Below are 24,907 nucleotides of genomic sequence, written 5' to 3' on the forward strand. Positions count from 1 at the left end.
TGGCTGCCTTGTCTTTTACTCTGTGCAAAAGACAAGGCAGCCACAAACAACACGGGAACACCGTATTGAGGCTTTGTTCTGACTGCTCATTCGGTGTCGCGTTTCTTTCAAGCAATTCTCCCGGTTAGCCCGCACTCGGCTCGCTCCCAGAGCCGTGTTAAAGTCTGCTTCGCATTCACTCTCTTTTCTCAGCAGATTAAAAGAAACTTCCATCCTGCACCGCTGTTTGCTTTTTCACAAGAGCAGAGGAGAGCGCACTGTTCCCAGCGGCACTGCAGTACCGGGTCGATGCTTGGAGTGAACGGAGTAAGCTCCTTTTTCAACTCCTATTGATAAAAATCCATTTAATATGTAGTCCTCGCATAGAGGACATATCAGACATTAAACTGATAATAACAGATACTACACTTGATCTTAGCCAAAAGGCCGAGAAGCGATAACTGTCCACTGGTTCCCGTCCGAGGGCCCTTCCTGGCACAATGCGCACTTGTAGCGGTGTTCTTTTTATGGCCATAGTGTCACTTTGCACCTCCGCCCACCCGCTGCACTGAGCACTCTTCAGCCCTTTTAAATGGTATAACTTTACACTACCACACGCTCCAGCGAGCACCATTCAAGCAACAACTTTGCACTCCAGCTTCGAACATCGGCACAGTCGCAACAAGTAAGGCGACTCTACTCAGAGAAGTCACTCTGCACAGTAACAAGATTTCTTTTGCACAGACAGAAAGGGCTTCATCCGCAAAGGTAAAGCCTGCCAAAAATAGAAACAACTCATTAGTGCTGCTCAACGTTGTACTTTGCAGTAAAAGAAAGAGCAAATCTAAAGTTTCAGGAATCCGAGAATAAGCTTACTTTCATGAGTTCTTCACGATTTCGGATTTTGCTATAAAATGAATTCCTTCACTCAAACTAAATTAAAACTGCTAAACCGCTAATCTGTTACATACAAGGCAGATGTCAAATTCACCGAAATAGGATCTAAGGGTATTTGGCCAATCGAGCTGTAGCAGCTTCGGTAAAAGAGTATAAGTTGAAGAGTTTGTGAATAAAGGTGTGCACACACATAGTGAGTTGTAGGAAAATAGGCAGGGAGCAATGCCGGCTGGGGTATATGTTCTTGTATGTTGTCTGACTGTTTGATTTGAATGTGTTGTGTAAGTGTCCTGTTGAATGTTACATGTTTGGGCTTTGACACGCTTCACTGTGGTTGTTAACTGTGTGGTGTGTCCTGAAATGTTATATGTTTGGGCTGTGTGACATGCTTAATGCTTTTCAGTAGCAACCCACTTATTCATATATAGCAACTGACAACATAAGAAGTCCGGACATACTTTGATAGTAGTTGTAGAAGTATCCTTATTGATAATAGATAAACTAATTCATAGTGATAGAACAGTAGATGAACAGGTGCCTGCACATGTCTCATGAAAATAAAATGGGTGTATGATTGCTGACGGCAGAGCAATACTGCCAAACTTATGAGTTCTTGTGGCAAACTTGATTCAGTGTCTTGACGTGTATACGCTGTTTCGCTGACTTGTCACAAGAAACAAAGTGTGTTTGATAAGATCCGACCATTTTATTACGGGAGGATCAGTATGTATGGATTCTGATGTGACTGATAAACCTATTCGTATCTTAAGCATAATCTAATACGTGAGACAACGCCCTGGCACACAATCAAAAAAAAAAGAGAGAGAGCGGTTTTGTGTCCCCACAGTCCATAATGTAGAAAAGAGAGAAAAAAGCCTTTCTGATTTGGTGTGTGTGCTCACAGTGCAGAGTGTAGAGAAAAGAGAGAAAAGAAAGCCGTTTTGGTGTCACGGGTGTTGTGACTTACACACACACATTTCTGAATTGAGAAAGGAAATTATTTTAGAGAAAGCACTAGAGTTTAGATCCCACATTTGTTGATAGGCATTCATTTAATTTTTCTTTTAATCAGTTTTAAAGTGAATACTAACTGAGAAATGAAAAAGGTGAAGAGTTTAGAAGCTTGGTTCAAGAGCAAAACTTGGTTTATGATCAGCTGAGTCTCTAAACAGAACAGCAAAGGGCTTCATCGAACATTTAAAAAAGATTCAGATTGTTAGAATATCCAGAATTTATAGGAATGGTGGTGATTACTCTTATTTTCTAGAATGGAAATAACTGCACCATGTCTGTTTTATGAATTTAAGGGGCTAAAAAGTTTTGTTCTCGTTTTTCTATGATTAACCGAATGTATGTGAGAGTCCAAACAGACAGAAGGGTTACGGCCGAGCGCTGGACCTTCCAAAAAAGATGAGACAGGCTGGACCTGTGCCATACTAGTTAAGACCTGCCTGTTGATAACAGGTTCTTTAAACTCTCACACACACAAACTCACACACGTTCGCACACATACACCCATACACACACACATTCTTGAACTTGCTGCAAGATTAAACATTTGCATTAACTGACTCCAGCAACTCTGAGTCTCATTGAGAGACTTTTCTCAACAATTGGGTCCTCAAACCAGATCTCAACGTTTTTTCCGCTTTCCAGGGTCGGAGCTGAAACCGTGCACGGGGGAGTCCAGTACTCCTAATGAAAGACCCCCTGCTGAATTGCGGTAATTAGGGGCCAGTGTCCACTGAAAGGGGGAAAAAGGGACGAGATCGTACTTTTGAATCAATGGCCAGAAGCCATTGGCAGTGCAGGCATCAACAATAATGGTGTTATTTCACCCATTAACACTTAAGGTACCTCATGCAGTGGCTGTGATATGGTTACTTAACAAAATATCTTTACCAGACATCTCTCCTACATAACAGTTCTTCTTTCACAGCCACACCTTGTTGTCGAGAGATGTGCTACACTTAATCCATCCACACTGCTACCTACCCCACAGATGGAAAGCCTCATGATTGCATGTCAGAAATAACCATCAGTGTTTTACCCAGGCCAGACTTAACTGATATACGTTATGAAAATGCAGAAATAACTATATTTATTCAACAGGTCAAGCAAAAAACCCTGATGGCACAAATGCTACAGGATTTGCAGTAGTAACAGAAACTGAAGTTTTCTTAAAACAACCACTACCAAAAAATTACTCTGTTCAAGCAGTCGAATTGGTAGCTTTAACTGAAGCTTGTAAATTAAATAACAAAAAGGTTGTTAACGTTTACACTGACAGTCAGTATGCCTTCTCAACTGTACATGTGTTAACACAGCATTGGAAAAACAGGTATGTTGACATCCACAGCTAAATGTATAAACTACAAATATTTTAGCATTATTAGATGTTATTCAATTGCCATCTACAATAGACTCGTATGAATGACCGGAAGGAAAACCATACTGCCAAAGAATTTGTTTAAATATGCTGCAGTATTGAGCCACGCACCATGTCATGTCTTAACAGGAGGGATGGAAGCAATAATGAACAAGGTTTTTACAGCATATGGTTTTACTAATTATTGAATTTTTTTTTTTAGAATAAATAAATGAATAAAGTTTTGTCTAGCAGGTCAAATATGTGCAAAATACATTCCACAGGGCAATCTAAGACCAAAACGAAGATAATTCCCTAAGCCAGTGTATCTTTTTCAACATATTTGTTTGGATTTCATTATTTCATTATTGTGTAGATTTCATTGAACTAAATTAATGTTAAGGGAAACGATTCTGCTCAGTGACAACAGAGGTTTTTACCAAATGGTCTGAAATATTTCCATGTGCACAAGCAGATGCACTCTCAGTAGCAAAATCACGCGTAAAATAACTCATTTCTAGATTTGAAATTCCTGAAAAGATCTTCAGTGATACTTAGACACACTTTGTAAACAATGTCATCTCACTGATGGCAAAGAACTTAAAATAGACCTTAGAAACCACTGTGATATAGAAGGTTTCGCTAACACATTGGAATTGTTTTACTATTTACATATGCATGTGCAGTGAAGAATTGCTTGCTGCTGATAAATGCAAAGAAGAACAGCTTACACATAGATGCTCACATATAGGCTGCTGAATGCAATGAAGACCTGCTTATCCAGTAAAGTTCAATGTCAATGTGTAATATTCAATTAGGATTTGCAAAACAGTGAAGTTAAACAATGAATGGGTCCATAGTCGGTATGAGAAGACTACAGGAATATTTACCTGGGTGTACGTTCAAACAGAGATGAGAAAATTGCGATAAATGATTGTTTGTTTGTTTGTTAGTATGTATATGAATGTTATGTGTATAAACTGTGTTGAGTTGTAGTTACTCAGTAGTGTCTCAGTGAAACAACCGACGGGGGAAGCCTTGCGGTGACAACAAAAGCAGTGTTTTACTGATGAGTCAAGTTGCTCCAGTGTACTCCATACAAACTGGTTGGCTACTGAAGGGATAGAAAATGGGGAATACTTGTTTTAAAGCAAACAAGGAATTAGATGGGAAAAATACATGTTTTAACGGGACCCAGACAATATTATATAGATGTCGCCACTGAAGTAAAGAACATTTACGTGGGATGGTGTGAGGGTCCTCGTTTGGCTGACGTTCGCCGATATGCTCGCCATGCTCAGAACCAAGTTGAGACGCGTAAGACAACCAAAAGGGACAAGTGTGAAAAGGAGCTGCATTTGGCAACCATGACTATGTATTACGCAGTTGGTGTAAACAGAGGACGAGGCCGAAGTCGAAGACGTGGACGTGTGGGAGAGGAGGTCGAAATGGGCCACGCCAGAGCTATGATCCGAATATTTGTTTTTACTGTGGCCAGACTGGACACTGGAAGAAGGACTGTCCACAGCTAAAAAGTGATGAAATTGGGCAAAAGGCTGACTGAGGGTGGGAGGCAGGTTCTGGACGTCACGCGGCAGCGGAGCCTCCACTAATGGGTGATAGCACAAACACACTCACACATTTTTCCTGCTCTGTGTAGTGAAGCAACGCTTGCCGACTGTGATTCACGTAGTAAAGTTTTGCATGCTATTTCCGTCCTAGAGCAAAGATATTTCTCTCAGAATATAGGAACTTATGTTCATCAGTAGTGACGTCAGGGGAGTTTGATTGTCCTCCAAAGTTAAGTGGAAACCACGTTTAATGTATGTCTGCATCAGGCCAGGTTGTGAAGGAGAAAATGACAATGCCCATTGCGTGTTGTCACTCCCGATGAGCTCTCCTTCAAACACTCATTTTTGTTATCAGAGTTGTGTCCCATTAACCTGATGGGCTGTGATCTCATGTGTAAATTAGGCATTATTTTAACTTCTACACCAGAGGGTGTTAAGGTTATGTTACAGCCTGACAAAGTTTTCACAGCAGTGCAGTTTGATTCATCGGCACTTACATATGCTTATGAGTGGAAACTTCCCAGCTCTCCTTTTTCACAACAACTAGTGGAAGAAGCAAAAGCGTTAGTTTCACCCCTTTCTGATTTCATGCAACCTACTGATTTGCACTGCACATCACACATTTCTTTGGGGCCTGACAATGACTATGAGAAGAAGTGAAAAAATATGTGCGCCTACTTTATTGACTCCAGAGCACTTCGATTTTTTTAATGTTTGTGGTACTCGCCCTCACATTTCCTTGGCCAAACGTACACACTGGCAGTGACAAGTTGTGGGAGAGTTTGTTGCTACATGTCAGAAAGAAATGGAGTGGACTGTTTCACCTGCTGATCCAAATTTGATGTTTTCTGAACGATTGTCAGCATACAAAAAAACATTTTTGAGTACAATGCATTGTCAAAGAACTGTGGACTTAATTCCTACCACAGAATCACATTTTGAAGCATGTTTTTTATCTGAAACAGATTTGTCTTCGATACCCATGTTGGCTGAAGTGCCCAATGATCTTTGGGCTAAGAGCAAATATGATGTGGGGTTGATAAAAGGCTGTGAACCAGTAATTGTCACCCCTAAATCAGACTTTTGTCCATGTAAAAAACAATACCCTTTTAAGCCTGAAGCAATTAAAGGGATTAAACCTGTTTTTCAATCTTTTCAGAAAACAGGCGTTATTGTTCCTTTTGAAAATTCACCTGTGCTTACTCCATTGTTTCCTGTTAAAAAGATTGAAGATGCTGGCCAGCCAAATGAATGGCGTTTTGTACAGGACCTCCAAGCGGTGAATGCTGCAGTTCAGCCACATGCTCCTACTGTGCCCAACCCACACACTATTTTGTCTCAAATTACATCAGATGCACAGTTTTTCTCAGTGGTTGACTTGTCGCCAGTGCACCCTGATAGCCCATTTTGGTTTGCTTTTTAGTTTGAAGGGAGATCTTGGACTTTTACCCGGTTATGCCAGGGGTACTGTGAAAGTCCCACTATTTACAATGCTGCCCTCAAAGCTAGTCTGGATTAACTTCAATCAACCACAGGCTCTGCTCTTTTGCAGTATGTGGATGACATCCTTTTATGTAGTCCATCTAAACAACAGTGTGAAAAAGACCAAATGACTCAAATAACTTTCTTGCTTTCAAAATTTTTCCTCTAGTGACGCTGACTTAGAGAGGGATGAAGATAATCATGTTTAATTGTTCATGTTTTGATTGTTTATCATTGGACCCTTTATTACTATGATGCCTGCATTTTAAACTCACGTTGTGTGCAAATGCAGGCTGATGTTTTACAGATAAAGTTATTATTTTCCTTGTTTCTTTTGGGTTGATTAATATAATGGTATTATTATAATCAAAAGGGAGGAATGTAATGGAAAATAATTCTTATATGCATTGTATTGAGTGTTACTGTGTATAACCTGCAAATGACCGAGCTGCAAGGTACCAACCTGCCCTGTTTTCTTAAATTCCTCTTTACAATGGTGGGCTTGTTATAATGAGATAGCTGCACTTTAGGGGGGACAGGGTTAGGCTGGTATTTACGAGGGTGTCTGGGTAACCTCAACTGATGGTTGGGGAGGAAAGTTAGAAGAACAATCAATTATACCCAAAAACAGATGACGTGATGAGCGGGCAATATAACTGTGTGTTTTTGCTTCAGTGGTCAGAGCAACTCTGTATTCTGTACTGTGTTGTTCTCTCTTGCAAGATATTATTATTAAAGCCTCTTATCTCCTCACAAGAAAATAACTGACTCCCCAAATGCAAGTGTCAGGACAAATGATCAAACTTCTCCAAGCTTCAGTCTGCAGAGAAGTACAAGACAGGGTTGCTCACTTTCTCCCTCACTTTTTGCTATTTTCATCAAACCTTTAGCAGCTGCTATCAGACAAGATAGAAATATTAAAGACATCCAACCCCAAAATATTGAGCATAAAATAAGTCTTTATGCTGATGATGTATTACTTTTCCTTCAGAACTCACAGACGTCTCTCACTCACACGATCACACTCATAAATAAATTCTCAGCACTTTCTGACTACTCTATCAATTGGTCTAAGACCACAGTTCTGCCCATTAACTGTAGGGTCCAGAATATACCTGCGATCACTTTACAGTCAGGAAATATTAGATATTTAGGCATAAACATTTCCTCCAGGCTCTCAGAGCTAACAAAGCTAATTTATGTGCAATTATTAAAGACAGTAGAGGACAATCTCTCTCGTTGGAAGTCCTTACCTATATCACTTATGGGGAGAGTTACAACCATTAAAATGATGACACTACCAAAAGTTAACTATTTGTTCTCAATGATCCCCATAAAACCAACCTGCTACTTGGTTTAAGTCACTAGATTCATGCATCTCTAAATTTCTGTGGAAAAACAAACCACCACGTATTAGTTTAAAAACCCTACAGAAGACCAAGGACAGTGGTGGATTAGATTTACCTAATTTTCAGCACTATTCCTTAGCCAATAGGTTACGGTATATATCAAAATGGTTTAAACCTAGCCCAATAGATGAACATGGATAAATATAGAACAAGCATTGTGTGATAATCTGGAAATCTCTGACCTGCCACTTATTAGTCAAAACGTAAAAAATCACAAATGTTTCAAAAGCATTAACATCAGCACCTCTCTGACAGCCTGGTGGGAATTTCTTAAAATAACAAAGTCTTCACTTGTCCCGTGTAAGCTTACACCCATCTGGAACAATCCTGACATCCTGCAAAACAAAAAAATGCTAAACTTTACTCTGTGGAAGATCAAAGGAATCAAACATCTGGAACATATAATCCAAAATGGACAATTTATTTCATTTGATGAGCTCATATCACAACATGAGATAGGCAGCAATAAATTCCTAGAATATCAACAACTTAAGTCTATAATAACAAAGAAATATATCCTCCACCAACCAGACTTACAACTCCCGATTAGGGTAGCAGAATTTCTAAGCATCTGCACCCCAAAACTACTATCAAAAATGTATAAATTATTGTCTAAGATAGATGACACAATGTCTCTACCGTCCTCAAAATGGGAGGCAGATTTATCCATCAGTTCTAGTCATAGCTTCTGGCCACAAATATGTTTGAACACCTTCAGAATGACTCAAAATCCTAATTTACAGCTCATACAATACAAAATTCTTCATAAAACACACTATACAGGACAAAGGATGTTCAGGATGGGTCTAACACACTCAAACATCTGCTCACATTGCACAGATAACACATCTGATGATTATGCACACGCTTTGTGGTTTTGTGCGCCTGTCCAGAAGTTCTGGCTTGAAGTCTGTGCGGACCTATCAACATGGCTAAAGTGTAGCATTCCTGCATGCCCCACACTGTGCATACTGGGTGACTTAGACAACATCAACATGGAATTTAGCTTAGCACACATGATCCTCACAGTGTTATGTATAGCAAAGAAAACTATTCTCATGAACTGGAAAGCGAAGAACAATCTGTATATTAACCAGTTTAGAAATCGCTCTGGGCGGTTGGGTGTGTGCTGGGGGGGGCTGTGTGGCTTCGGGCGTCTGGTGGTCTCTCGGGTCGTGGGGACCGGGTTGGTCATTGCTAGGGGGGACTGTGTGTCGGGCTTGGAGGGCAGTTTTGGGGGCTTGCGGGTTGGGCTGTCTTGCGGTGTGGGGCGGGGTCCCTTAGGGGCCTTGGGGTGGTGGCTGCTGGCTCTGTACCGGGTGACCGCGCCGCTCTGGCATGGGTGGTGGAGCTGGGCCTTGACCTGGTGGCTTGCCGCTGCCTTGTGCCCGGGGCGGGGCCCTGCCTGTGCCTGGGGGGTCTGGGTTGCCCTGGACATGCCACAGTATGCGTGGGTTGGTGCAGGTCCTGGTGCCGGGCTCGTTGCTCTGGGAACTCCAAGGTGTCCGCAGGTGGTTGTTTTTTTAGGGTGTTGGGGCGTGCGGTGAGGGGGAGGGGGTCTGTGTGGGGGTGTGCTTTTCCCCTGTTGGGAGGGGCCTGGGGGGGCCTGGGTGATGGTGGGTCTCAGGCCCGGGCTGCTGCGACTGGTGTGACCGGGTGATTTGTTTGTTTGTTTGTTTGATTTTTGTTGTTGTTTGTTTGTTTTTGTAGAGGTCCTCCGGGGTGGGGTTGGGTTGAGTGGTGTGGGGCGGGATTGGTTCCTTCTGGGGGTACAGTAGCTCCCGGAATATGGTGACTGCAGGCCCCGAGCCTGATGGACATCAGGCCCTCCTGCCCTGTGTTGGGTCCCAGGTAGCAGGGATGCCTATTGCAGCCAGTCTCTGTAAACATAAACAATAAACATTTACAAAACTTCCCTTGGCAAAGCAAATCTGTTTGGCATAAAGGTATTCAGACTACAATTCTGCTGCCAACAACACTAAACCTTTAGGAATCCGAGAATAAGCTTATTTTCACGAGTTCTACACAATTTCGGATTTTGATATAAAATTAATTCCTTCACTCAAACCAAGTTAAAACTGCTTTGTCCTTCATATTTATCCATGTCCAAATAGCTTTAAACAAAAAAGAACGTTGTACTTTGCAGGATAGGAAACAACAACACTAAACCTTTTCAGGAATCCGAGAATAAGCGTCGTTTGACGAGTTCTACACAATATCGGATTTTGATATAAAATTAATTCCTTCACTCAAACCAAGTTAAAACTGCTTTGTCCTTCATATTTATCCATGTCTAAATACCTTTAAACAAAAACGAACGTAGTACTTTTCAGGATAGGAAACAACAACACTAAATTTTTTCAGGAATCCAAGAATAAGCTTCTTTTCACGAGTTCTACACAATTCCGGATTTTGATATAAAATTAATTCCTTCACTCAAACCAAGTTAAAACTGCTTTGTCCTTCATATTTATCCATGTCTAAATAGCTTTCAACAAAAAAGAACGTTGTACTTTGCAGGATAGGAAAGAACAACACTAAACCTTTAGGAATCCGAGAATAAGCTTATTTTCACGAGTTCTACACAATTTCAGATTTTGTTATAAAATGAATTCCTTCACTCAAACCAAGTTAAAACTGCTTTGTCCTTCATATTTTTGCATGTCTAAATAGGTTTCAGGCATAAAATTCTTCATATTACCCTGTATGTGAAAGAAGCATACTTGTGATGGAGCAATACACTCCTTTTGGGTAACCTAAACTGATGGTTGGGGAGGAAAGTTAGAAGAACAATCAACTATCAACCAAAGACAGATGACGTGATGAGCGGGCAATATAACTGTGTGTTTTTGCTTCAGTGGTCAGAGCAACTCTGTATTCTGTACTGTGTTGTTCTCTCTTTCAAGATATTATTATTAAAGCCTCTTATCTCCTCAGAAGAAAATAACTGACTCTGTGCGTTACTAAATTTCCACCACAATTTTGGCGTCACGAACAGGATCCCTCGACTGGTGTCTCTGGACCGGATCGCAGTGCATGGCCAGCCTGGACTGAAGTAGCTGTTCCAGCCTCATACCTCCAAGGCCTTTTCTGAGAGAGAGGACTGGCAGGTCCTTTTCCTGAATACCAGCGCTGGGATCATTTTTGAAATATGATAGTCTGAGACGATAGGACTGCTTTTTAGTTTTTATTTGAATAAAAGAGGGTTTCCCGGTTGTGTCATTAGTGAGATTTCATGGGTAAGTGAAACTTTTGAAGCAGTCCGAAGAAGTGTGAAGTACTCCGAAGAAGTGTGAGTACAGATTAAGGTCCTCATTGGAGACGTCCTTTGAGTGAAGGAATATATTTCCCCATTCCAAGTCTGAGAATGGGAAACAGTAGATCTCAGACTTTTGACCCTACCGGGGGACCTGAGCATGATGAAATGAAAAAGACATATGGTCCAGAGGTTTTCCACCTGAAGGTTCTTTTAGTATGTTAGAAATAAGAAAATTAGAAGAAAAGTTTTGCAAATATGAGAAAGAGATGAAGCAAAAAAAAGAAAATTAAGTTTAAATAAGAAGTAAGAAAGGTATAGAATTTTGGAAAAAATAAAGTGTATTAAGAGAAAGAAAGGAAAATGTTAAACAAATGCCATGACGGAATGATGATAATAATTTAGTATTAGCTGTGCCGGATCCAGACCTGGACTCCTGCCCTCCACGACGCCTGCAACAACAACAGCCAGCCCTGCCACAAGCCTCTGGCTCTCGGGAAGAAGGGACTTCTTCCATCCTCCCTCGGGAAGAAATTCCATCATTCTCACAACATCAGTTACATAGGTCTGATGATGAGGAAAAGGAAGACGTTTGGTTCTCCAGCATACCTGCCCAAGAACTTTTAACGCAAGTGACAAAAATCCTTTACCCACAATCTGGACTTCAGAGATCTAAACGTGAGAAAAAACAAAACCAGATTCAAACCATGCCTATGGTTAAAGTTGCAGTTCCCACTGGACCATTACTGGTTTATCGACCCTGGACTGAGACTGACATCATGGAAGCATAACAATGCTTACCAGATCCAGAGATTTCTGGACCCCATTTTGCTGACGAGTTGCGAGATTTCTGCGCACAATTCTGCCTGACTGGGGTTGAATTGCGTCGCATATTGGCAAAAAAGTTCAAACCGACCGACCTCGGCAAAATAGAGGCCAGTATGCTACAACTGGATTTGCGACCTACCAACAGTGAACGAGGACATAATGATAACGCTCAATATGAAGCAGCCATCCAAAGACTGTGTCAAGCCATCACCACTCAATTTCCAACCAAAATCAATATGTCCCACATTTACACCTGCAAACAGAAACCTGGTGAAGGGACTGATGATTTTGTACACCGCATCCTTGAGAAAGTCAGCAAGCACAGCGGTCATCAGAGACCAAGGGATTTGGGTAATGAATCAGGACCATGGGAGAGTATTGCATGCAATGGAATGTCCAACCATAGTTGGTAAAAAGCGGGTAAGAAAAGGTTAAAATACCCGACTGTACACAATCAATAGTGGGAGCGTATGTGTTCGGCTACAAGAAGGTGTGAAAGTCCGACCATGGTTTGTAAAAAGCGGGTAAGAAAAGGTGCGAATGCCCGACAATGTATGATCAAAAGAGGGAGCGGAGGTTTTCGGCTGCAAGAAGGTCTGAATGTCCAACCATAATTTTTTTTAAAACGGGGAAGAAAATAATCGAAAGCCCGACTATACACCATCAAAAGCGGGAGCGGAGGTGTTCAGCTGCAAGAAGGTCTGAATGTCCATCAATAATTGCTAGAAAACATGAAAGAAAATTTTCGAATATCAAACCGCACATGATCATAAGCGGGAGAGGAGGTGTTCAGCTGCAGGAAGGTTTGAATGTCCACCCATAATTCCTGAAAAATGGGTAAAAAAAAAGGTAAGAATGCCCAACCATACATCATCAAAAGCAGGTGTGAATGTTAGATCATAATTTGCAAAAAGCTGATGAGAAAGGGTGAGAATGCCCGACTATACACCATCAAATGCAGGAGCGGAGGTGTTCGGCTGTAAGGAGGTGTGAATCTCCGACCATAATTGCTGAAAAATGTGTTAGAAAAGGTAAGAATGCCGGACCATTCATCATCAAAAGCAGGAGAGGTGTTCGGCTTCAAGAAGCTGTGAATGTCCAGCCATAATTACTCACAAACGGGTAAGAAAAGGTAGTATTGCCAGACCATACATGATCAAAACAGGGAGCGGAGGTGGTTCGGCTGCAAGAAAGTGTGAATGTCCGACTAAAGTTCAAATATATTAACAAAAGCGGGAGGAGAGGTCTTCGGATGAGAGTGGTTGAGAATTTCCAACCATAATCTATAAAATGCGGTGAAAAAAAAGGTGTGATAGAACACTAAAAGGTGGAGCGGAAATGTTCGGCTGCAAGAAGGTGTGAATGTCCGACTATATTTGGTGAAAAGCAGGTGAAGCAAGGTCTGAATGCCCAACCTTACATCATGAAAAGCGAGATCAGAGGTGTTTGGCTGAGAGAAGGCCACAGTTTGCGATGCAATAATTAAAGGCCTCATGCCAGATGTCGCCACTGAAGTAAAGAACATTTACGTGGGATGGTGTGAGGGTCCTCGTTTGGCTGACGTTCGCCGATATGCTCGCCATGCTCAGAACCAAGTTGAGACGCGTAAGACAACCAAAAGGGACAAGTGTGAAAAGGAGCTGCATTTGGCAGCCATGACCATGTATTACGCAGTTGGTGTAAACAGAGGACGAGGCCGAAGTCGAAGACGTGGACGTGTGGGAGAGGAGGTCGAAATGGGCCACGCCAGAGCTATGATCCGAATATTTGTTTTTACTGTGGCCAGACTGGACACTGGAAGAAGGACTGTCCACAGCTGAAAAGTGATGAAATTGGGCAAAAGGCTGACTGAGGGTGGGAGGCAGGTTCTGGACGTCACGCGGCAGCGGAGCCTCCACTAATGGGTGATAGCACAAACACACTCACACATTTTTCCTGCTCTGTGTAGTGAAGAAACGCTTGCCGACTGTGATTCACGTAGTAAAGTTTTGCATGCTATTTCCATCCTAGAGCAAAGATATTTCTCTCAGAATATGGGAACTTATGTTCATCAGTAGTGACGTCAGGGGAGTTTGATTGTCCTCCAAAGTTAAGTGGAAACCACGTTTACTGTATGTCTGCCTCAGGCCAGGTTGTGAAGGAGAAAATGACAATGCCCATTGCGTGTTGTCACTCCCGATGAGCTCTCCTTCAAACACTCATTTTTGTTATCAGAGTTGTGTCCCATTAACCTGATGGGCTGTGATCTCATGTGTAAATTAGGCATTATTTTAACTTCTACACCAGAGGGTGTTAAGGTTATGTTACAGCCTGACAAAGTTTTCACAGCAGTGCAGTTTGATTCATCGGCACTTACATATGCTTATGAGTGGAAACTTCCCAGCTCTCCTTTTTCACAACAACTAGTGGAAGAAGCAAAAGTCTTAGTTTCACCCCTTTCTGATTTCATGCAACCTACTGATTTGCACTGCACATAACACATTTCTTTGGGGCCTGACAATGACTATGAGAAGAAGTGAAAAAATATGTGCGCCTACTTTATTGGCTGTGTCGCTCACTCCAGAGCACTTCGATTTTTTTAATGTTTGTGGCACTCGCCCTCACATTTCCTTGGCCAAACGTACACACTGGCAGTGACAAGGTGTGGGAGAGTTTGTTGCTACATGTCAGAAATAAATGGAGTGGACCGTTTCACCTGCTGATCCAAATTTGATGTTTTCTGAACGATTGTCAGCATACAAAAAAACATTTTTGAGTACAATGCATTGTCAAAGAACTGTGGACTTAATTCCTACCACAGAATCACATTTTGAAGCATGTTTTTTATCTGAAACAGATTTGTCTTCGATACCCATGTTGGCTGAAGTGCCCAATGATCTTTGGGCTAAGAGCAAATATGATGTGGGGTTGATAAAAGGCTGTGAACCAGTAATTGTCACCCCTAAATCAGACTTTTGTCCATGTAAAAAACAATACCCTTTTAAGCCTGAAGCAATTAAAGGGATTAAACCTGTTTTTCAATCTTTTCAGAAAACAGGCGTTATTGTTCCTTTTGAAAATTCACCTGTGCTTACTCCATTGATTCCTGTTAAAAAGATTAAAGATGCTGGCCAGCCAGATGAATGGCGTTTTGTACAGGACCTCCAAGCGGTGAATGCTGCAGTTCAGCCACATGCTCCTACTGTGCCCAACCCACACACTATTTTGTCTCAAATTACATCAGATGCACAGTTTTTCTCAGTGGTTGACTTGTCGCCAGTGCACCCTGATAGCCCATTTTGGTTTGCTTTTTAGTTTGAAGGGAGATCTTGGACTTTTACCCGGTTATGCCAGGGGTACTGTGAAAGTCCCACTATTTACAATGCTGCCCTCAAAGCTAGTCTGGATTAACTTCAATCAACCACAGGCTCTGCTCTTTTGCAGTATGTGGATGACATCCTTTTATGTAGTCCATCTAAACAACAGTGTGAAAAAGACAGTGAATCTGTTGAAACATCTTCATTCTTATGGCCATAAAGCCAGCCTTTCTAATTTACAGTTTGTACAGGACGAAGTCACCTTTTTGGGTCATGTGATTTCTAAGGATGGGCGCTCACTTTCTCCTAAACGTGTTGCTGCAGTTCAGATCATTCCTAAACCAGTTACTAAAAAACAGCTTATGTCATTCTTAGGTATAACATCTTACTGCAGGAACTTTATTCCTAACTACTCTTTTCTCGAAGCTCTCTTAGGTGCTCTTATCCATGGTAAAGGCCTCCAGTCAGCTGATCGTGTTCCATGGACTCCTGAGGCTGAATCAGCCTTTAGCCAGCTTAAGCTGGCTCTTCAAACAGCACCAACACTTGGCATTCCAGATCCTCATAAACCTTTCATACAGGCAGTTGATGAGAAGCATGGTTGTATGACATCTGTTCTTATGCAGGAACATGGGGCAGGCAAAGGCCAGTGGCTCATTTCTCAGCAAAACTGGACTCTGTGGCTGCAGGCCTGCCTGGTTGTCTTCGTGTTGTTGCAGCTGCAGAGAAAGCTGTCCTGGCCTCCCAAGATATTGTGGGCTACGCTAATTTGACTGTTTTGGTTCCTCATGCTGTTGCCATTATTCTTCTCGAGCAGAAAACTTCACATCTTTCAACTACTCGTTGGCTCAGATACACCTCTGTGATATGCCAAATGTCACTGTTAAACGTTGTACTGTTCTGAATCCTGCTACTTTGCTTCCGACTCCTGAGGATGGGGAGCCTCATGACTGTGAAGCTGTTTTGGAACAAGTTTGTACACCCCGACCTGATCTTTTAGAGACTCCTCTTCCAAACTCTGACATGATTCTTTTTGTAGATGGATCAGCTTTGCGTGATCCAGCCACAGGTACTAACTGTGTTTGGTTTGCAGTATGTTCTTCACATGACACTTTGTTGTCTGGTTCTCTTCCTAAACATTTCTCTGCTCAAACTACTGAGCTTATTGCACTTACTGAAGCTTGTAAGTTGGCAGCTGGTAAGTCTGTCACTATTTACACAGATTCCAGATATGCTTTTGGTGTTGTTCATGACTTTGGTGCGCTGTGGAAACACAGGCATTTCCTTAAATCAGATGGTAAAACTATTCTGAACTCCAAGCAGGTTTCTGATCTTCTTGATGCGATCCTTTTGCCTACAGCAATCTCGGTCTGTAAGTGTGCGGCTCACACTAACTCAGACAATCCTGTTGCTTGTGGCAATGCCAGAGCTGATGCTGCAGCTAAGCAAGCAGCTAAATCTTTTCCTGTTTTCTCTTCCCTCTCTTTGCAGGCAGAAGACTCCCTCACAGATCTCCATGCTTTGCAAACTTTTGCCTCTGCAGATGAAATTTGGTCCTCTGGACGCATTTGGTCCTCTGTGGGTGCAACTCATATGGATGGTGTTTGGATGGGACCTAATGGTAAACCCTGTCTACCTAAACATTTTTTTCCTCATTTTTCAAAATTGACACATGGGTTGGACCATGTGTCAAAAGGGGGGATGCTGAATGCACTCACTGCTCAGTGGTTCACAAAAGGGTTCAGTTCATATGCGCAAAAATACTGTCAGTCATGTATGGTTTGTGCCACACATAATGTAGGAAAGGCATTACACACATCGCAAGTTGCACACCCTCCACCAGAGAAACCTTTTGAACATTTGATGATGGATTTTGTTGAACTCACACCAGCTGAAGGAAAGAAATATGCACTAGTAATAGTGGACGTGTTTAGTAAATGGGTTGAAGTTTTCCCTGCAAAACATGCAAACAGTAATGCAGTGACTAAAGCACTGCTAAACAGAAATCATTCCTAGATGGGGCATTCCAGAGAAGATCAGCAGTGATAATGGCACACATTTTGTAAACACTGCATTGACTGAGGTTGGTAAATTCCTGGGAATAACCTTGCGCACACATTGTGCTTATCATCCACAGAGTGGAGGTGCTGTGGAAAGAGAAAATGGTACATTAAAGTCCAAGTTAGCCAAATGTTGTGAAGAAACAGGTCTGCCATGGACAAAAGCATTACCTATTGTGCTTACCTACATGAGAATGAGAATCAGAGCTCAAGTGAATCTCAGCCCATTTGAAATTTTATTTGGCAGACCTCCTAACCTGGGATTGGGACCTGTAACCAGACCCCTCCCTTCCACAACTGTTTGTGATGATGCTATGTTGTCTTACTGTCGAAACCTTTCCACTGTTCTATCTCAAGTTTCACAGACAGTAAAAGCAGCCCTTCCAGCCACAGAAAACACACCACTCCAACCAGATGACAGGTGGTGAAGGAACTTCGCAGGAAACATTGGAAGTCCAAACGTTGGCAAGGCCCGTTCCAGGTGCTACTGGTCACTCATACAGCTGTTAAAGTTGCAGAGAGAGCAACCTGGATTCATGTCAGTCACTGTAAGAAGGTACCAGAACCAGTAGATGACTTCCACCCTGACATACATCAGCCTAACCAACACGCCCGGAAGGACAAAGATAAGAGTCAGCAGTAAAAGCTGTACTCCACCGGTGTGTTAAGTGCTAGTAACCTCTGACACCGAAGATTGAAACATCCTTACTGAGACCTGCGATGAAGGTGATCATACACATGCTGTGAACCATGGCAGAAACTGTTTGTTGTTTGTATTTTCTTATTTGTAACCAGCATGTGCACATTGTACACATTCGTCCTGTACAAACTGTAACTTAGAAAGGCTGGCTTTATGGCCATAAGAAGGAAGATGTTTCAACAGATTCACTGTCTTTTTCACACTGTTGTTTAGATGGACTACATAAAAGGATGTCATCCACATACTGCAAAAGAGCAGAGCCTGTGGTTGATTGAAGTTAATCCAGACTAGCTTTGAGGGCAGCATTGTAAATAGTGGGACTTTCACAGTACCCCTGGCATAACCGGGTAAAAGTCCAAGATCTCCCTTCAAACTAAAAAGCAAACCAAAATGGGCTATCAGGGTGCACTGGCGACAAGTCAACCACTGAGAAAAACTGTGCATCTGATGTAATTTGAGACAAAATAGTGTGTGGGTTGGGCACAGTAGGAGCATGTGGCTGAACTGCAGCATTCACCGCTTGGAGGTCCTGTACAAAACGCCATTCATCTGGCTGGCCAGCATCTTTAATCTTTTTAACAGGAAACAATGGAGTAAGCACAGGTGAATTTTCAAAAGGAACAATAACGCCTGTTTTCTGAAAAGATTGAAAAACAGGTTTAATCCCTTTAATTGCTTCAGGCTTAAAAGGGTATTGTTTTTTACATGGACAAAAGTCTGATTTAGGGGTGACAATTACTGGTTCACAGCCTTTTATCAACCCCACATCATATTTGCTCTTAGCCCAAAGATCATTGGGCACTTCAGCCAACATGGGTATCGAAGACAAATCTGTTTCAGATAAAAAACATGCTTCAAAATGTGATTCTGTGGTAGGAATTAAGTCCACAGTTCTTTGACAATGCATTGTACTCAAAAATGTTTTTTTGTATGCTGACAATCGTTCAGAAAACATCAAATTTGGATCAGCAGGTGAAACGGTCCACTCCATTTCTTTCTGACATGTAGCAACAAACTCTCCCACACCTTGTCACTGCCTGTGTGTACGTTTGGCCAAGGAAATGTGAGGGCGAGTACCACAAACATTAAAAAAATCGAAGTGCTCTGGAGTGAGCGACACAGCCAATAAAGTAGGCGCACATATTTTTTCACTTCTTCTCATAGTCATTGTCAGGCCCCAAAGAAATGTGTGATGTGCAGTGCAAATCAGTAGGTTGCATGAAATCAGAAAGGGGTGAAACTAACGCTTTTGCTTCTTCCACTAGTTGTTGTGAAAAAGGAGAGCTGGGAAGTTTCCACTCATAAGCATATGTAAGTGCCGATGAATCAAACTGCACTGCTGTGAAAACTTTGTCAGGCTGTAACATAACCTTAACACCCTCTGATGTAGAAGTTAAAATAATGCCTAATTTACACATGAGATCACAGCCCATCAGGTTAATGGGACACAACTCTGATAACAAAAATGAGTGTTTGAAGGAGAGCTCATCGGGAGTGACAACACGCAATGGGCATTGTCATTTTCTCCTTCACAACCTGGCCTGATGCAGACATACAGTAAACGTGGTTTCCACTTAACTTTGGAGGACAATCAAACTCCCCTGACGTCACTACTGATGAACATAAGTTCCTATATTCTGAGAGAAATATCTTTGCTCTAGGACGGAAATAGCATGCAAAACTTTACTACGTGAATCACAGTCGGCAAGCGTTTCTTCACTACACAGAGCAGGAAAAATGTGTGAGTGTGTTTGTGCTATCACCCATTAGTGGAGGCTCCGCTGCCGCGTGACGTCCAGAACCTGCCTCCCACCCTCAGTCAGCCTTTTGCCCAATTTCATCACTTTTCAGCTGTGGACAATCCTTCTTCCAGTGTCCAGTCTGGCCACAGTAAAAACAAATATTCGGATCATAGCTCTGGCGTGGCCCATTTCGACCTCCTCTCCCACACGTCCACGTCTTCGACTTCGGCCTCGTCCTCTGTTTACACACACTGCGTAATACATGGTCATGGCTGCCAAATGCAGCTCCTTTTCACACTTGTCCCTTTTGGTTGTCTTACGCGTCTCAACTTGGTTATGAGCATGGCGAGCATATCGGCGAACGTCAGCCAAACGAGGACCCTCACACCATCCCACGTAAATGTTCTTTACTTCAGTGGCGACATCTGGCATGAGGCCTTTAATTATTGCATCGCAAACTGTGGCCTTCTCTCAGCCAAACACCTCTGATCTCGCTTTTCATGATGTAAGTTCCTGCGTATGCTGCCGCTTACCTGGATGACGTCATCATCCATAGCAACAGCTGGGCGGAGCATGTTCAGCAGATGGCGGCAGTGCTGGAGTCACTGCGGCAGGCGGGGCTCACGGCCAACCCAAAGAAGTGTGCAGTTGGATGGAGGGAGGTACGGTATCTGGGGTACCACTTGGGCGGCGGACAGGTGCGTCCACAGGTAGACAAGACAGCAGCGATTGCAGCCTGCCCAAAACCTAAGATCAAGAAAGAGGTGAGGCGGTTTTTGGGGCTGGCCGGATATTACCGGCGATTTATTCCCAACTTCGCGGAGCTGACCAGCCCTTTGACCAACCTTACCCGAAAAGGTGCCTCTGATCCGGTGTCAGGTGTCACTTGAGAGGGTAAAGCAGACACTCTGTGGGGAGCCTCTTCTCCACACACCTAACTCCTCTCTCCCATTTGTCCTGCAGACTGATGCATCAGGAAGGGGGTTGGGGGCTGTTCTGTCCCAGCAGGTGCGGGGCGTTGACCGCCCAGTGCTTTACATCAGCCAGAAACTATCCGAGAGGGAGACCAGATACAACACGGTGGAGAGGGAGTGCCTGGCCATCCGGTGGGTGCTGGGGCGCCCATTCACCCTTTGCTCGGACCTTGCTCCCCTCCAGTGGCTCCACCGAATGAAAAATGTCAATGCACGGATCACCCGCTGGTATCTGGCACTACAGCCTTTTAAATTCAAAGTGGTCCATAGGCCGGGGGCACAGATGGCGGTGGCCGACTTCCTTTACAGCTCGCATGGCGAGGTGGGGGGGGGGGTAGGTTAGGCCGGACCGCTCCCCGGCCAAGGTCAGGCGGTGGAGGTATGTGGAGGGGGCGTGGTGCATCAGCTGCAGGAGAGAGCTGTGGAGAGAGCTCTGGGGAGCAGGACTAGGTGAGTGATTAGTACACCGGCAGTCACTTGTCTAATCACTCTCCTCTTTAAAAAACTCAGAGCTGTAAGGAGGATTGAAGTGGAGTCGGCAGCACGAACCGGGAGGGAAGGCCTGCGAACGACTCCACATTCATGAAAAAGGGTTAAATAAACTATACGTTGAACCGTCCTCTGTCTCTGAGTCTCTCTGAAAGAACCTGCAGTGGCAACAGGCCGCCTCAATGTGCAATTATTAAAGACAGTAAAGGACGATCTCTCTCGTTGGAAGTCCTTACCTATATCACTTATGGGGAGAGTTACAACCATTAAAATGATGATACTACCAAAAGTTAACTATCTGTTCTCAATGATCCCCATAAAACCACCTGCTACTTGGTTTAAGTCACTAGATTCATGCATCTCTAAATTTCTGTGGAAAAACAAACCACCACGTATTAGTTTAAAAACCCTACAGAAGACCAAGGACAGGGTGGATTAGATTTACCTAATTTTCAGCACTATTCCTTAGCCAATAGGTTACAGTATATATCAAAATGGTTTAAACCTAGCCCAATAGATGAACATGGATAAGTATAGAACAAGCATTGTGTGATAATCTGGAAATCTCTGACCTGCCACTTATTAGTCAAAACGTGAAAAATCACAAATGTTTCAAAAGCATTAACATCAGCACCTCTCTGACAGCCTGGTGGGAATTTCTTAAAATAACAAAGTCTTCACTTGTCCCGTGTAAGCTTACACCCATCTGGAACAATCCTGACATCCTGCAAAACAAAAAAATGCTAAACTTTACTCTGTGGAAGATCAAAGGAATCAAACATCTGGAACATATAATCCAAAATGGACATTTTATTTCATTTGATGAGCTCATATCACAACATGAGATAGGCAGCAATAAATTCCTAGAATATCAACAACTTAAGTCTATAATAACAAAGAAATATATCCTCCACCAACCAGACTTACAACTCCCGATTAGGGTAGCAGAATTTCTAAGCATCTGCACCCCAAAAGTACTATCAAAAATATATAAATTATTGTCTAAGATAGATGACACAATGTCTCTACCGTCCTCAAAATGGGAGGCAGATTTATCCATCAGTTCTAGTCATAGCTTCTGGCCACAAATATGTTTGAACACCTTCACAATGACTCGAAATCCTAATTTACAGCTCATACAATACAAAATTCTTCATAGAACACACTATACAGGACAAAGGATGTTCAGGATGGGTCTAACACACTCAAACATCTGCTCACATTGCACAGATAACACACCTGATGATTATGCACACGCTTTGTGGTTTTGTGCGCCTGTCCAGAAGTTCTGGCTTGAAGTCTGTGCGGACCTATCAACATGGCTAAAGTGTAGCATTCCTGCATGCCCCACACTGTGCATACTGGGTGACTTAGACAACATCAACGTGGAATTTAGCTTAGCACACATGATCCTCACAGTGTTATGTATAGCAAAGAAAACTATTCTCATGAACTGGAAAGCGAAGAACAATCTGTGTATTAACCAGTTTAGAAATTTTCTTTTAGATTATATTAGCATGGAAACAATGTCTGCTTCCTCAAAACTGAATTTAATTCTCTCTGGTCCCCTCTGATTAGCTTGATCACATAGTGTTGGTGGTGGGTTGCTGTCCCGTCGCTCTGGGCGGTTGGGTGTGTGCTGGGGGGGGGGCTGTGTGGCTTCGGGCGTCTGGTGGTCTCTCGGGTCGTGGGGACTGGGTTGGTCATTGCTGGGGGGGACTGTGTGTCGGGCTTGGAGGGCAGTTTTGGGGGCTTGCGGGTGGGGCTGTCTTGCGGTGTGGGGCGGGGTCCCTTAGGGGCCTTGGGGTGGTGGCTGCTGGCTCTGTACCAGGTGACGGGGCCGCTCTGGCGTGGGTGGTGGAGCTGGGCCTGGACCTGGTGGCTTGCCGCTGCCTTGTGCCCGGGGCGGGGCCCTGCCTGTGCCTGGGGGGTCTGGGTTGCCCTGGACATGCCACAGCATGCGTGGGTTGGTGCAGGTCCTGGTGCCGGCCTTGTTGCTCTGGGAACTCCAAGGTGTCCGCAGGTGGTTGTTTTTTTTAGGGTGTTGGGGCGTGCGGTGAGGAGGAGGGGGTCTGTATGGGGGTGTGCTTTTTCCCTGTTGGGGGGGGCCTGGGGGGGCCTGGGTGATGGTGGGTCTCAGGCCCGGGCTGCTGCGACTGGTGTAACCGGGTGATTTGTTTGTTTGTTTGTTTGATTTTTGTTGTTGTTTGTTTGTTTTTGTAGAGGTCCTCCGGGGTGGGGTTGGGTTGAGTGGGGTGGGGCGGGATGGGTTCCTTCTGGGGGTACAGTAGCTCCCGGAATATGGTGACTGCAGGCCCCGAGCCTGGTGGACATCAGGCCCTCCTGCCCTGTGTTGGGTCCCAAGTAGCGGGGATGCCTATTGCAGCCAGTCTCTGGCTGCCCTCTCCGGGGTGGGAGGGACCAGGAGGATGAATTAATTATTCTGCTAGTTTATATATTGTAAACATAAACAATAAACAATTATAAAACTTCCCTTGGCAAAGCAAATCTGTTTGGCATAAAGGTATTCAGACTACAATTCTGCTGCCATAATGCACAATTCCGGATTTTGATATAAAATGAATTCCTTCACTCAAACCAAGTTAAAACTGCTTTTTCCTTCATATTTATCCATGTCTAAATAGCTTTAAACAAAAAAGAACGTTGTACTTTGCAGGATAGGAAACAACAACACTAAACCTTTAGGAATCCGAGAATAAGCTTATTTTCACGAGTTCTACACAATTTCGGATTTTGATATAAAATGAATTCCTTCACTCAAACTAAGTTAAAACTGCTTTTTCCTTCATATTTATCCATGTCCAAATAGCTTTAAACAAAAAAGAACGTTGTACTTTGCAGGATAGGAAACAACAACACTAAACCTTTTCAGGAATCCGAGAATAAGCGTCGTTTGACGAGTTCTACACAATATCGGATTTTGATATAAAATTAATTCCTTCACTCAAACCAAGTTAAAACTGCTTTGTCCTTCATATTTATCCATGTCTAAATACCTTTAAACAAAAACGAACGTAGTACTTTTCAGGATAGGAAACAACAACACTAAATTTTTTCAGGAATCCAAGAATAAGCTTCTTTTCACGAGTTCTACACAATTCCGGATTTTGATATAAAATTAATTCCTTCACTCAAACCAAGTTAAAACTGCTTTGTCCTTCATATTTATCCATGTCTAAATAGCTTTCAACAAAAAAGAACGTTGTACTTTGCAGGATAGGAAAGAACAACACTAAACCTTTAGGAATCCGAGAATAAGCTTATTTTCACGAGTTCTACACAATTTCAGATTTTGTTATAAAATGAATTCCTTCACTCAAACCAAGTTAAAACTGCTTTGTCCTTCATATTTTTGCATGTCTAAATAGGTTTCAGGCATAAAATTCTTCATATTACCCTGTATGTGAAAGAAGCATACTTGTGATGGAGCAATACACTCCTTTTGGGTAACCTAAACTGATGGTTGGGGAGGAAAGTTAGAAGAACAATCAACTATCAACCAAAGACAGATGACGTGATGAGCGGGCAATATAACTGTGTGTTTTTGCTTCAGTGGTCAGAGCAACTCTGTATTCTGTACTGTGTTGTTCTCTCTTTCAAGATATTATTATTAAAGCCTCTTATCTCCTCAGAAGAAAATAACTGACTCTGTGCGTTACTAAATTTCCACCACAATTTTGGCGTCACGAACAGGATCCCTCGACTGGTGTCTCTGGACCGGATCGCAGTGCATGGCCAGCCTGGACTGAAGTAGCTGTTCCAGCCTCATACCTCCAAGGCCTTTTCTGACAGAGAGGACTGGCAGGTCCTTTTCTTGAATACCAGCGCTGGGATC

At 43.0% G+C, this 24,907-nt stretch overlaps 1 non-coding gene across 1 annotated transcript; it reads right to left on the reverse strand.

Moving 5' to 3' along the window:
• Nucleotides 1-247: 247 nt before the first annotated feature.
• LOC140306086 (U2 spliceosomal RNA) lies at nt 248-438 on the reverse strand. The gene has a single exon (XR_011915447.1). It is a non-coding gene; the product is annotated as a U2 spliceosomal RNA (small nuclear RNA).
• Nucleotides 439-24,907: the final 24,469 nt, after the last annotated feature.

This window comes from Leuresthes tenuis, unplaced genomic scaffold (genome assembly GCF_036924035.1).
Source record: "Leuresthes tenuis unplaced genomic scaffold, fLeuTen1.0.hap1 SCAF_4, whole genome shotgun sequence".
Classification (NCBI taxonomy): domain Eukaryota; kingdom Metazoa; phylum Chordata; class Actinopteri; order Atheriniformes; family Atherinopsidae; genus Leuresthes; species Leuresthes tenuis.